Consider the following 14,320-nt stretch of genomic DNA (forward strand, 5'->3'; position numbering starts at 1 on the left):
TGTAGTCATGAAATTAAAAGACACTTGCACCTTACAAGAAAAGCTATGACCAATATAGAGAGCATGTTAAAAAGCAGAGACATTACTTTGCCAATGAAGGTCTGTCTAGTCAAAGCTATGGTTTTTGCACTCATCATGTATGGATGTGAGAGTTGGACCATAAAGAAAGCTGAGCGCCAAAGAATTGATGCTTTTTAACTGTGGTGTTGGGGAAGACTCTTGAGAGTCCCTTGGAGTGCAAGGGAATCCAACCAGTTCATCCTAAAGGAAATCATTGCTGAATATTCATTGGAAGAACTGTTGCTGAAGGTGAAGCTCCAATACTTTGGCCACCTGATGGGAAGAACTGACTCATTTGAAAAGACCTTGATGCTGGGAAAGATTGAAGTTGGGAGGAGAAGGGGATGACAGAGGATGAGATAGTTGTATGGCATGACTGACTCGATGGACATGAGTTTGAGCAAGCTCTGGGAGTTGGTGAGGGACAAGGAAGCCTGGCATGATGAAGTCTATGGGGTTGCAAAGAGTCATATATGACTGAGCGACTGAACTAACCTGAACTGAGCACATTTCTTGTGTGTGTGTGTGTTTTGCATCTGTATGTCTTCTGTGAATAAATGTCTATTTAGATCATTTGCCCATTTATTTTTATTTTTTTACATATTAATCACACGTATAGTTTATAAATTTTGAAGAATTATCTCTTGTCAGTCGTCATTTGCAAATATTTTCTCCCATTCTGTGGATCATCTTTTCATTTTCTTCATGGTTTCCCTTGCTGTGCAAAAGCTTTTGAGTTAAGTAGCTCCTACTTATTTATTTTTGTTTTTATTTTCTGCACTCTAGGAGACAGACTGCAAAAGATATTGTTGTGACTTGTGTCCGTGTGTGTTCTACCTAAGTTTTTCCCTAAAAGTTTTATAGTATTCAGTCTTATATTTAGGTATTTAATCCACTTTGATTTTATTCTTATGAATGGTTTTTTTAAATGTGCTAATTTAACTTTTTAAACGTAGCTGTCCAGTTTTCCCAGCACAACATGTTGAAGAGACCATCTGTACTCCATAGTAGAGTCTTGCATCCTTTGTCAGACATTACTTGGCCATAGGTGCATGTGTTTATCTCTGTATTTGTGATCACTTTCCATTGATCTATATTTCTTTTTTTTTTTTGCCTGTACCATACTACTTTGATGTTGCTAGCTTTGTAGTATAGTCTGAAGTCAGGGAGCCTGATTTCTCTAGCTCCATTTTTCTTTCTCAATATTTATTTGACTATTCAAGATCTCTTGTGTTTCCATACATGCTTATACTTTAAAGATTTTTGGTTCTTTTTTTGTTCCGTCACTAAATCATGTCCAATTCGTTATGACTTCATGGGCTGCAATGCAACAAGCTCCACTGTCCTTCACTATCTGCCAGAGTTTGCTCAATTTTGTGTTCATTGAGTCAATGTTGCTATCTAGTCACCTCATCCTCTGCCACTCCTTTCTCCTTTTGCCTTTGATCTTTCCCATAATTAGGGTCTTTTCTAATGAATTGGCTCTTCACATCAAGTGGCCAAATTATTGGAGCTTTAGCTTCCTCATCAGTCCTTCCAATGACTATTCAGGGATGATTTCCTTTAGAATTTACTGGCTTGATGTCTTTGCTGTCCAAGAGACTCTCAGGGGTCTTTTCCAGCACCACAATTCAAGGTATAAATTCTTTGGTGTTCAGCCTTTTTTATGGTCCAACTCACATCTATACATGACTACTGGAAAAACCATAGCTTTGACTGTATGGATCTTTGATTGCAAAGTTATTTCTCTGCTTTTTAATTTACTGTCTAGGTTTGTCATAGCTTTTCTTAGAAGGAGTAAGCATTTTTTAATTTCAAAGTTGCAATCACCATCTGCAGTGACTTTGGAGTCCAAGAAAATAAAATCTATCACTGCTTCCACTTTTTCCCCTTTTATTTGTCCTGAAGTGATGGGACTGAATGTCATGATCTTAGTTTTTGTAATGTTGAGTTTTAATGTTAATTTTTATATTCTCCTTTTTCACCCTCATCAAGAGGTTCCTTAGTTTCTCCTCACCATTTGTTATTAGAGTGGTATCATCTGAAGTCATGGAGATTGAATTTTCCAACTCCTAGGTTGTTGGTATTTCTGAGGTTGTTGATATTTCTCCTGGCAATCTTGATTCCAGCTTGTGATTCGTTCAGCCCAGCATTTCACATGATATGTTCTGCATATAAGTTAAAAAAGGATGGTAACATACAGCCTTGTCATACTCCTTTCCTAATTTTGAACCAGTCAGTTGTTCCGTGTCCAATTCTAACTGTTGCTTCTTGACACACATCCAACATTCTCAAGAAACAAGTAAGGTGGTCTGGTATTCCCATCTATTTGAGAATTTTCCACAATTTGTTGTGATCCACACAGTCTAAGGCTTTAGCATAGTTAATGAAACATATGTAGATTTTTTTTCTGAAGTTCCATTGCTTTCTCTATGATCCATTAAATGTTAGATATTTGCTCTTTGTTTCCTCTGCCTTTTCTAAACCGAGCTTGTACATCTGGAAGTTCTTGGTTCATATATTGCTGAAGCCAGCTTGAAGGATGTTGAGCATAACCTTACCAGCATGTGAAATTAGTGCAACTGTCTTGTAGTTTGGACATTCCTTTTTTGTTCCAGTTATGTGAAAAAATGCCTTTGGTAATTTGGTAGGGATTATATTGACTCTGTAGATTGTTTTCTGTGGTATACTCATTTGGACAATATTGGTTCTTCTATCAAGAATATGCTTGCGTGCTAACTCACTTCAGTCGTGTCTGACTCTTTATGACCCAGTGGACTGTAGCCTGCCAGGCTCCTCTGTTTATCAGGGTTTTCCAGGTAAGTATACTGGAGCAGGTTGTCATGCCCTCTTCCAAGGGATTTTTCAGACCCAAGGATCGAACCCATGTCACCTGTGGTTTCCTCGTTGAAGGTGAATTCTTTACCACTGAGCCACCATGGAAGCCCAAGAATATGGTACCTCTCTCCAATTTTTGTGTCATATTTTATTTTTTTAAATCAGCATCTTATAACTTTCAGAGTACAGGTTTTTTCTGTCTCCTAAGGTAGGTTTATTTCTAGTTATTTTATTCTTTTTGAGGCTATGTAAAATGGAATTGTTTTTTAAATTTTTCTTTCTCATTTTTCATTGGTAGTGTATAGAAATACAAAAGATTTCTCTATTTTTTGTATCCTGTAGCTTTGCCCCATTCGTTGATGAGTTCTAGCAGTTTTCTGGTAGGATCTTTATGATTTTCCATGTATAATATTATGACATCCATGAACAGTGACAGTTACCCTTCTTCTTTTCCAATTTAGATTATTTTATTTCTTTTTCTTCTCTGATTGTTGAGGTTAGGACTTCCAACATTATGTTGAATAAAAGTGGTGAGATTGGATATTCTTGTCTTGTTCCTAATTTTAGAGTAAATGCTTTTAGCTTTTCACCCTTGAGCATGATGTTAGCTGTAGGTAATTATTATTATGTTTAGGTATTTGCCCTCTATGCCCACTTTCAGGAGGGTCTATTTTTTTTTTTATCATAAATCTGTGTTGAATTTTGTCAGAAGCTTTTTCTTCATCTATTGAGATGTTCATATGATTTTTATTCTTCAATTTGTTGATGTGGTATATCAAATTGATTGGTTTGCAAATACTGAAAAATCTTTGCATCCCTGGAATAAATCCCTCTTGATTATGGTGTATGATCCTTTGAATGTATTATTGGATTTGTCTTGTAATATTTTATTGAGGATTTTTGCATCTATGCTCATGAGTAATATCTGCCTGTAAATTTTCTTTTTTTTATTATCATTGTTCACTTGCAATCCTCACAAGGTCAGAGTAATGACTCCCCCAGAGCAACCCACAATGATGGGGGGATTCTTGTTGTCCCATTCATGTTCTCTTTTCTCCTTTGAGTAATCTGTGATTTAGGGGAGAACTCTCCATGTTGTCTCTGCTCACCTAGTGGATGGGGAAAGTAGTCACTTTGTAACTGCTTCTCTTAGCCCTTCTAAAGTAGTCTGTCTCAGTCTTTGTGGTCCTTTAGCCTCATGTTCATATTCTAGGATTCATTTATTGGTGTCTTTTTCTAGAAAGTGTGTTAGTTCTTCTTGTGAAGGAGAATAAAGTCAGAAACAACCTATGCTGCCATCTTGGTGATGCCACTCCCTTGTCTATTTTTTTAAGTTGTTTAAAGTGGGAGGGTTCAATCTCCTCTGGGGAACGGAATGGCTATCCTCTCCAGTATTCTTTCCTGGGGAATTCCATGGACAGAGAAGCCTGGTGGGCTACAGTCCATGGGGTTGCAAGAGTCAGACATAACTGGGTGACTAACACTCACATTTGGAGAAGGCAATGGCAACCCACTCCAGTCCTCTTGCCTGGAAAATCCCATGGATGGAGGAGCCTGGTAGCCTGCAGTCCACGGGGTCGCTAAGAGTTGGATACGACTGGGTGAATTCACTTTCACTTTTCACTTGCATGCATTGGAGGAGGAAATGGCAACCCACTCCAGTGTTCTTGCCTGGAGAATCCCAGGGATGGTGGGGCCTGGTGGGCTGCCGTCTATGGGGTTGCACAGAGTTGGAAACGACTGAAGCGACTTAGCAGCAGCAGCAACACTCACATTCTTGAGAAACCTATATGCAGATCAGGAAGCAACAGTTAGAACTGGACATGGAACAACAGACTGGTTCCAAATAGGAAAAGGAGTACGTCAAGGCTGTATATTGTCACCCTGCTTATTTAACTTATATGCAGAGTATATCATGAGAAATGCTGGGCTGGAAGAAGCACAAGCTGGAATCAAGATTGCTGGGAGAAATATCAGTAACCTCAGATATGCAGATGACATCACCCTTATAGCTGAAGGTTAAGGGGAACTAAAAAACCTCTTGATGAAAGTGAAAGTGGAGAGTGAAAAAGTTGGCTTAAAGCTCAATATTTAGAAATGAAGATCATGGCATCCAGTCCCATCAGTTCATGGGAAATAGATGGGGAAACAGTGGAAACAGTGTCAGACTTTATTTTGGGGGGCTCCAAAATCACTGCAGATGGTGACTGCAGCCATGAAATTAAAAGACGCTTACTCCTTGGAAGGAAAGTTATGACCAACCTAGATAGCATATTCAAAAGCAGAGACATTACTTTGCTAACAAAGGTCAGTCTAGTCAAGGCTATGGTTTTTCCAGTGGTCATGTATGGATGTGAGAGTTGGACTGTGAAGAAGGCTGAGTACTGAAGAATTGATGCTTTTGAACTGTGTTGGAGAAGACTCTTGAGAGTCCCTTGCACTGCAAGGAGATCCAACCAGTCCATTCTGAAGGAGATCAACCCTGGGATTTCTTTGGAAGGAATGATGCTGAAGCTGAAACTTCAGTACTTTGGCCACCTTATGCAAAGAGTTGACTCGTTGGAAAAGACTCTGATGCTGGGAGGGATTGGGGGCAGGAGGAGAAGGCGACGACAGAGGATGAGATGGCTGGATGGCATCACTGACTCGACGTACGTGAGTCTGGGTGAACTCCGGGAGTTGGTGATGGACAGGGAGGCCTGGCGTGCTGCAATTCACGGGGTCACAAAGAGTCGGACATGGCTGAGCGACTTAACTGAACTGAACTGAACACTCCCATTCAAGGTGGGAGGGAAACTCACTCTTGCTACTTTATTATGATGAAGTAGAAACCCATGTTAAATATTTGAGCTACTAATTCCATTTCTAAAAGATATCCAAAAAATATACATAAAAATTTGAAAGTACTTTCACAAATATGGTTGTCTATTGTTATGAAATACAAGGGGAATGTAGAAGTAAATAAGGAACATCCACATAATGGACTACCAAATAAATGCAAAAGAAGTGAGGAAAACATCTGTTTTTTGCTGAAACTATCTTTGGGGTATATTGTTAAGGGAAAATAAGTGAGATTAGAGTTTAGTTTTATGCTGCCTTCTGTAAATACAGGGGATATAAATATCAGTTCATGTTTTCAATATGTAACAATTAAAGAGTAAACAAAAAGCTAATACAAGTATTTTTCTGTGGGAGAGAGACAATAGTGTGCAATATAGAGGGGTAGAAATGAGATTTTGGAATGTACTATGTTACATCAATTTTATTTTGCAAGAATACAAAATTTTTACATAATTAAAAATAAAATGTAAAGAGCAATCCTTAAAAATTAAATGTGGCAAATAATCTTAACTGCATATAATATATATCTACTACACAGTAATCTCTTCTCACTTCTCCATCATCTTAGTCACACCCTGACAGATCTGCTATGTCACTTAACTATAATGACATCTTTACAAATAAAACAAACAAAAAATCTTTATAATAACTGTGGCACAACCACACAGAGAAAACAATTGCTTCAATTGACTGTAGTTTAAAAAATTTTATTGATGACCTAAATAAATATGTCCAGCAACAAGATCTATAAACACAATGTTATTTAAATAATTTTAATTGTATTTTCCGATGAATATTGTATTTGATCATCTGTCTATTTTGTTTATTGGGAATTTGAATATCTTCTTTTATGAAGTGCATATTCAAGTATTTTGCACATATTTATTGTAGGAATTTCATTTTTTTCTTACAGATTTGTAGGAGCTCTCTATGCAGTCTAGATCCAATCCTTTTTCATTACTAGAATAGAACGTATCTTCTTGCTGCCTATGGCTTACTCTTCCACTCATTTTATGTAGCATATGATGGAAAAAATTATTAATCTTAATTTAGTCAATTTGCCAAGTTTTGAAACTTACTGCCAGCAATAGTTTTTGCTGTTAAAGAAATCTTTGCTTACTTCACATCATGATATTTCATATTTTCTCCTAAACATTATAGCCTTACCTTTCATATATAGGTCTGTGTGTGAGTGTGCACTCAGTCCTGTGTGACTTTTTGCGACCCCATGGACTGTAGCCCACCAGGTTCCTTTGTCCATGGAATTTTCCAGGCAAGAATACTAGAGCAGGTTTCCATTTTCTGCTCCGGGAAATTTTTCTCAACCCAAGGATTGAACCCATGTCTCTTTCATCTCCTGCATTGGCAGGTGGGTTCTTTACCAACTGATCCTCTGGGAACAGTCCATATGAAATTTATTTTATATATATCTACATTTTAAAATCAATTTATTTTTATATAAACTTCTAGCAAACACAAGTCTAGGACCAGGTGGCTTTACAGTGGATTTCTACCAGATATACAGAAAACTAATACCTATCCTTCTGAAGCTATTACAAAAAACTTAACAGGAGGAATATACCAAATCAATTCTACAAGGCATTATCCTGACACAAAACCAACAATACTGTAGAAAAAGAAAATTAGAAGCCAATATCTCTGATAAAAACAGATGCAAATATTTTCATGAAAGTGCTAGGGAACCAAATCCAACAATATATAAAAAGGATCAAACCCTTTGATCAAATTGGATTGATTCCAGGGTTACAAAAATAGTGTGACATTTTAAAAGCAAATCAACAAGTGTGATGTACTACATTAACAAAAGGTAGAATAAAAATCACATTATCATCTAAAAACACACAGTAAAAGCACTGGAAAAAATTTAACATCCATTTATGATAAAAAATCCTCATTGAAGCAGGCAGAGAGGAAACATCTCAACATCATAAAAGCCATTTATGACAAACCCACAGCCAACATCATATTCAACAATGAAAAGATGCAAGACTTCCCACTAGATTCAAGAACAAGAAAAAAACACCCACTCTAAACACTTTTATTTGCTAGGGAAATTAAAATGGAGGTAGTCTTGTTTAGATTTCAGAAGCAGGATAGCAGGCCTCAGACCTTTCTTCTGACCTGCCTGTACATTGCACGGATTCCATGCCGCTTGTAAGCACAGCAAGGCAAGGAGTACTTTAAATAAGAAGAGGAATGTGTCTTGGAGTTCTTGAGCCCCTAGAGGTCTGGTCCACCACTCAGGGCTTAATAAAATCCTATGACTCACAAGATACAGCAAACAGCATTTTAACAAGATTAAAATAAAACCATAGCTGCATCTTTGCCTGAAAACTGATAATGGTATCAGTTTGTGACCTGTAATTATAAGTGGGAACCCCTGAAACTGCAATTTTGAAGTTTCACCTGTGGAGTAGACACATTGACTGGGACGTTTTCCCAGTTGGGACTCCAGATTGCTGTTAATCTGGATGTTGATTGGCCTAATTTGGTGATATATGTACTGTTACTCTTTCCTAATGTTTCTATTCCTCTTCCTTTAATGATCATATATTGAAATTAAGTCAATGAATCCTCTATTAAATATTGAAATTGTTTATTGTGTATAACGATATTTGTAAGATATTACCATTTCTTTTGATAATGATTTATTTATTTATTTTTTGGCTGCACCAGGCTCCTCTCCAGTGGCAGTGTGGACTGTTCCCGGCCAGTCTCCACCTCCACCACTGCCACTGCCTTGACCCAGGAAGCCAGGAGTGCTTTGAACAGTGGGCCACATTGATGCTCCCCCTTGTCAGGATGTGGAGCCAAGCTCCTAGGCTGGGGTTGTGGAAAGGGCATGGTGGCCAGCTGACTGGGCCTTCCCAGGTGGTGCAAGGAGAGGCCAGACTGCCCCACCTCCACCAGACTGCATCAACCTGCCCAGGTTCTGTTAATGATTTTTTTGAATGTGAAACAAAAGTAAAACTCTTGCAAACACTATTTAAAATAGCATTGGAAGTAATAGCCACAGCAGTCAGACAAGAGAAAAAATAAAATGAATCCAAATTGGAAGACAAAACTGTAACTATTAGGAGATGACATAATACTTTGTACAGAGAACCCTAAAGCCTGCACTCAAAAATTGTTAGAACTCATAAATTAATTTAGCAGAATTGAAAGATGCAAGATTGATAAACAGAAATCTCTTGCATTTCTATACATTAATAATAAAATATTAGAAGTAGAAAATTTAAAAATCCAGCTTAAAATCACATAAGAAAGAATGAAGCAACAACAACAAAAACAACAAAAAGAGTTCCCTAAGGAGATGAAAGTCCTATACTCTGAACAGTATAGAAAATTGATGAAGGAATTTGAAGATTCTATAATGAAATGGAAAGACATCCAATGTTCTTGGAATGGAAAGATTCATGTTTTTAAAATGTTCATACAAGCCAAAGCAATCTACTGATTTAATGGAATCCCTATCAAAATATCCATGACATTTTTCACAGAAGTGTAACAAATAATCCTAAAATTCAGATGGAACTACAAAAGACACAGAATTGCAAAATGAACTTGAGAAAAGGGGAGAAAGTTGGATTTATAACCCTCCTGGACTGAAGAATATAAAACAAATCTCTAGTAATCAAAATAGCATGGTACTGACACAAAAGAAAATGTATAGATCAATTGAACAGAATACAGAGCCCAGAAGTACCCATGCACCAGTGGTCAACTAATTCATGACAAAGTAGGCAAGAATATAAAATGGAAAAAAGAGTGTCTCTTCAACATGTCGTGCTAAAAAAACCTAGACATCGGGATGAGGGAGACAGCAAGCTGAGCTCCAGAGGCTACTGCTACCGTTGCTGCCACAGAGAGAAAGAGCCAAGGAGCACTGAGACCCAGCGCCTGTGCACTGGCTGCAGCCAAGACCTCTGCCCTAACCTGGGCCAGCAGCAGCCACGGCCACCCCTCCTCTCCCTCCCTCACCTTCCCAGTGACTGAGCCAGAGCCTTTGGCTGGGGGCAGGGAAGTCGGCTGCTCCAAGGTGAGAGGACGCTGATGAGGGGCCAGAGCTTTTGTTTGTCCCGGGGCATGGGGTGAGGGACTCCCAAGTTGGATGGAGGGGGTCCCAGCCACAATGATACATGCGAGAGCTGGGAGTGGGGGCAGCACCAAGTGGAGCCAGCACTCCTCACCTCACAGCAGCTCAGCTCACTGTCTCCCTCACCCCGATGTCCAGGTTGTTGTTGTTGTTGTTGTTGTTTTAACACCACATGTGGAAGAGACACTCTTTTTCCATTATATATTCTTGCCTACTTTGTCATGGATTAGTTGACCACTGGTGCGTGGGTACTTGTGGGCTCCGTATTCTGTTCAATTGATCTATACATTTGCTTTTGTGTCAGTACCATGCTATTTTGATTACTAGAGATTTGTTTTATATTCTGCAATCCAGGAGGGTTATAACTCCAACTTTCTCCCCTTTTCTCAAGTTCATTTTGCAATTCTGTGTCTTTTGTGTTTCATCTGAATTTTAGGATTATTTGTTATACTTCTGTGAAAAATGTCATGGATATTTTGATAGGGATTCCATTAAATCAGTAGATTATATGGGTAGTATGAACATTTAAAAAAATATGAATCCTTCCATTCCAAGAACTTTGGATGTCTTTCTGTTTCATTATAGAATCTTCAAATTCTTTCATCAATTTTCTATACTGTTCAGAGTATAGGTCTTTCACCTCCTTGCTGCTGGTGCTGCTGCTAAGTTGCTTCAGTCGTGTCCAATTCTGTTTCACCCCATAAATGGCAGCCGACCAGGCCCCACCACCCTTGGATTCTCCAGGCAAGAACACCGGGGTGGGTTGCCATTTCCTTCTCCAATGCATGAAAGTGAAAGGTGAAAGTGAAATCCCTCAGTCGTGTCCGACTCTTACTGACCCCATGGACTGTAGCCCACCAGGCTCCTCCATCCATGGGATTTTCCAGGCAAGACTACTGGAGTGAGGTGCCATTGCCTTTTCCTTTCACCTCCTTCAGTTCAGTTCAGTTCAGTCACTCAGTCGTGTCTGACTCTTTGTGAATCCATGAATCGCAGCACACCAGGCCTCCCTGTCCATCACCAACTACCGGAGTTCACCCAGACTCCCATTCATCGAGTCAGTGATGCCATCCAGCCATCTCATCCTCTGTCGTCCTCTTCTCCTCCTGCCCCCAATCCCTCCCAGCATCAGAGTCTTTTCCAATGAGTCAACTCTTCGCATGAGGTGGCCAAAGTACTGGAGTTTCAGCTTTAGCATCATTCCTTCCAAAGAAATCCCAGGGCTGATCTCCTTCAGAATGGACTGGTTGGATCTCCTTGCAGTGCAAGGGACTCTCAAGAGTCTTCTCCAATACCACAGTTCAAAAGCATTAATTCTTTGGTGCTCAGCCTTCTTCACAGTCCAACTCTCGCATCCATACATGACTACTGGAAAAACCATAGCCTTGACTAGACAAACTTTTATTGGCAAAGTAATGTCTCTGCTTTTGAATATGCTATCTAGGTTGATCATAACTTTCCTTCCAAGGAGTAAGCGTCTTTTAATTTCATGGCTGCAGTCACCATCTACAGTGATTTTGGAGCCCCCCAAAATAAAGTCTGACACTGTTTCCACTGTTTCCCCATCTATTTCCCATGAAGTGATGGGACCGGATGCCATGATCTTGGTTTTCTGAATGTTGAGCTTTAAGTCAACTTTTTCACTCTCCTCTTTCACTTTCATCAAGAGGCTTTGTAGTTCCTCTTCACTTTCTGCCATAAGGGTGGTGTCATCTGCATATCTGAGGTTATTGATATTTCTCCTGGCAATCTTGATTCCAGCTTGTGTTTCTTCCAGTCCAGAGTTTCTCATGATGTAGTCTGCATACAGGTTAAATAAGCAGGGTGACAATATACAGCCTTGACGTACTCCTTTTCCTATTTGGAACCAGTCTGTTGTTCCATGTCCAGTTCTAACTGTTGCTTCCTGACCTGCATCTGATCCCTTGGGGGTCTTCTTTGTTGGCCAGTTGCCGGACTCCTGATGTCTTGGCTTGGCTCAGGGAGGAGTTCTTAGAGCTCCCTCCCTGCCCCAGGCCTAAGGGCTGTGGTGCTGGGGCAGGTGTGTGGGGGCGGGGACCACAGCCTCCACCCAGAAGAAACTATAAAACAAAAATCTGGAGCCTTCCAAACGTGACTGTTGGGGAGACTGGCCTGGGACAGGCAGAAGACCCAGCTTGAAGAGACCCAGGAAGAGGAGAAGAGGAGGAAGCAGGGCCCCAGCTGCCTTTGTGGAAGAAACCTGGGTGGCCCGGCTTGGTGATCCCAGCCCCGGTTCTTGCTCAGTAATGCATTGGAGCTGCTGTGGATGCTCCCTTGGTCCCGAGGAGGACAGGAAGCACCCTACTTTCTCAGCACCACCGGTTCTTCTCTAAAGTGGAGTCTCAACCATCAGTGAGATTTATAAAAGGCTGTCAAATATTTGGAATACTTCCTTAAAATAAATTGCCAGAAGTGGGTCAGAGGAATGTAAAAACCTTTGCATCTTCTGATAGTCTAGCCAAGGTCCAAGAAGTAGCAAGCTGGCTTTTGGAAATGAATCAGAAACTGCTCTCTGTGGGCAGCAAAAGACAACAAACTGGAGGCTCTCTGAGAGGTAACACTTCCTCAAGCCAGGCAGATGAGGAGCAGATGAATCATGTGGTGGAAGAGGAACAGCAGCAGCAGCAGCAGCAGCTCAGACACCAAGAGGCAGAGCACACTGTGAGAAATGGTGAAGTCGTTGAAGCAGAACCTAGACCTGGACACCAAAATTATTCCCAGCAAGGACAGTTGGAAGGAAACAACAACTGGTTTATTTTGGTAGATGAGTACTCCTCCGGAAACCAGGAAGAACAGGAGGAAGAGGAAGAAAATGCTGGTGAACAATATGAGGAGGATGAGGAAGAAGAAGAAATGGACCAGGAGACTGATGATTTGTATCAGTCTGATGACAGCAGCAGGGAAGATGAACATACACATAGTAACAGTGTCACAAACTCTAATAGTATTGTGGACCTGCCTATTCACCAACTCTCCTCCCGGTTCTATACAAAGACAACAAAAATGAAAAGAAAGTTGGACCATGGTTCTGAGATCTGCCGTTTTTCTTTGGGAAAGCAACCATGCAAAGTCTCAGAATACACAAGTACCACTGGGCTTGTACCATGTTCAGGAACACCAACAACTTTTGGAGACCTGAGAGCAGCCAATGGTCAAGGGCAACAACTACATGGGATTACTTCTTTGCAACCACCTCTAGGCCTCCAGGAATGGTTGAAAATGTTTCAGAGCTGGAGTGGACCAGATAAATTTCTTGCTTTAGATGAACTTATTGATAGCGGTGAACATCATATGTAAGACATATGAGGCAAGTGATAGAATCCCAGTTTCAATAAGACTTCATTTCCTTGCTCCCTAAAGAGCTGACATTGTATGTGCTTTAATTCCTGGAACCTAAAGACCTGCTACAAGCAGCTCAGACTTGTCTTTACTGGAGAATATTGGCTGAAGACAACCTTCTCTGGAGAGAAAAATGCAAAGAAAAGGGTATTGGTGAACAGTTGTACATCAAGAGAAGAAAATTAATAAAATCAGATTTCATTCATAGTCCATGGAAAAGTGCATACATCAGACAGTGCAGAATTGATACTAACTGGAGGCGAGGAGAACTCAAGTCTCCTAAGGTGCTGAAAGGACATGATGATCACATGATCACATGCTTATGGTTTTGTGGTAACTAAATAGTTAGTGGTTCTGATGACAACAATTTAAAAGTTTGGTCAGTAGTCACAGGCAAATGTCTGAGGATATTAGTGGGACACACAGGTGGAGTATGGCCATCACATATGAAAGACAATATCATCATTAGTGGATCTACAGATTGGACTCTCAAAGTTTGGAATGCAGACATGGGAGAATGTATACACACCTTATATGATCATACTTCCACTGTGTGTTCTATACATCTCCATGATAAAAAAGAGTTGTTAGTGGTTCTCGAGGTGCCACCCTTAGGGTTGGGATATTGAGACAGGCCAGTGTTTACATGTGTTGATGGGTCATGAAGCAGCAGTCTGCTGTGTTCAATATGATGGCAGGAGGGTTTTTAGTGGAGCATATGATTTCATGGTGAAGGTGTGGGACCCAGAGACATCACTTTGCCAACAAAGGTCCATCTAGTCAAGGCTATGGTTTTTCCAGTAGTCATGTATGGATGTGAGACTTAGACTATAAAGAAAGCTGAGCACTGAAGGATTGATGCTTTTGAACTGTGGTGTTAGAGAAGACTCTTGAGAGTCCCTTGGACTGCAAGGAGATCCAACCAGTCCATCCTAAAGGAAATCCATCCTGAATATTTATTGGAAGGACTGATGCTGAAGCTGAAACTCCAATACTTTGGCCACCTGATGGGAAGAACTGACTCATTTGAAAAGACCCTGATGCTGGGAAAGATTGAAGGTGGGAAGAGAAGGGAATGACAGAGGATGAGATGGTTGGATGGCA

The 14,320-nt window shown here is 40.2% G+C and overlaps 1 pseudogene; it reads left to right on the forward strand.

Moving 5' to 3' along the window:
- The first annotated feature begins 12,306 nt into the window (after positions 1 to 12,306).
- Positions 12,307 to 13,996, forward strand: LOC139181532 (F-box/WD repeat-containing protein 7 pseudogene; annotated as a pseudogene).
- The last annotated feature ends 324 nt before the right edge of the window (positions 13,997 to 14,320 follow it).

This window comes from Bos indicus, chromosome X (genome assembly GCF_029378745.1).
Source record: "Bos indicus isolate NIAB-ARS_2022 breed Sahiwal x Tharparkar chromosome X, NIAB-ARS_B.indTharparkar_mat_pri_1.0, whole genome shotgun sequence".
Classification (NCBI taxonomy): Eukaryota; Metazoa; Chordata; class Mammalia; order Artiodactyla; family Bovidae; genus Bos; species Bos indicus.